This window comes from Halyomorpha halys, unplaced genomic scaffold, assembly GCF_000696795.3.
Source record: "Halyomorpha halys isolate HHAL.00 unplaced genomic scaffold, Hhal_1.1 Scaffold424.1, whole genome shotgun sequence".
NCBI lineage: Eukaryota > Metazoa > Arthropoda > Insecta > Hemiptera > Pentatomidae > Halyomorpha > Halyomorpha halys.
The window spans coordinates 334,010-334,552 of record NW_027107649.1 but is presented as its reverse complement, the minus strand read 5'-3'; the positions used below and the strand labels follow the sequence as shown (position 1 = coordinate 334,552).

Here is a 543-nt window from a genome sequence, read left to right as displayed (position 1 = left end):
CTTCTTTTCAGGCGCCTTGGAGGATTGCCAGGAATGGAAGAGGAAGCAAGGTTAGAAACGAGTGAGTTTGGGTGGTTAGGGAGTTTATTATGGAACGAATAATATCGGGTTCGGGCTAGATCGGTTACATAAAACACTTCATTAAAATATATAAATATAAAATTGCGCTGCCCAACTTCATTGGGTTGCTAGTTCCACAGTATACTTATTTTAGTTTAATTAGACAATCTTTTTAATCTAACAACAAACTGGCCTATAAAAGTATACAATAATTATTATAAATATAAGTAGTATACAACATTAAAGCATGAATTTTTTTTTACCTTTCTCTTTTTCTCTTTTTCATGATTTTTTTTTTGCTACTTTTCCATATTTTTCCCTTTTTCTCTTTTTCCTTCCTTTCCTTCTCTTGTTTTTCCCTTTCATGTTTTGGTTTTAACCCAATGTGCCTTTAATAGAATAATGATAGAGATATGAGAAAATATAAGAAAGATACTTAAGTAACAAATACGAATAAAAAACATCAAAAAGGCACTCTTTGAA

At 30.8% G+C, this 543-nt stretch overlaps 1 protein-coding gene across 1 annotated transcript in view; it reads left to right on the top strand.

The window, feature by feature from the left end:
* Positions 1 to 543, top strand: part of LOC106682564 (muscle M-line assembly protein unc-89) — a 56,035-nt gene that overhangs the window by 23,693 nt on the left and 31,799 nt on the right. The window lies entirely within an intron of this gene.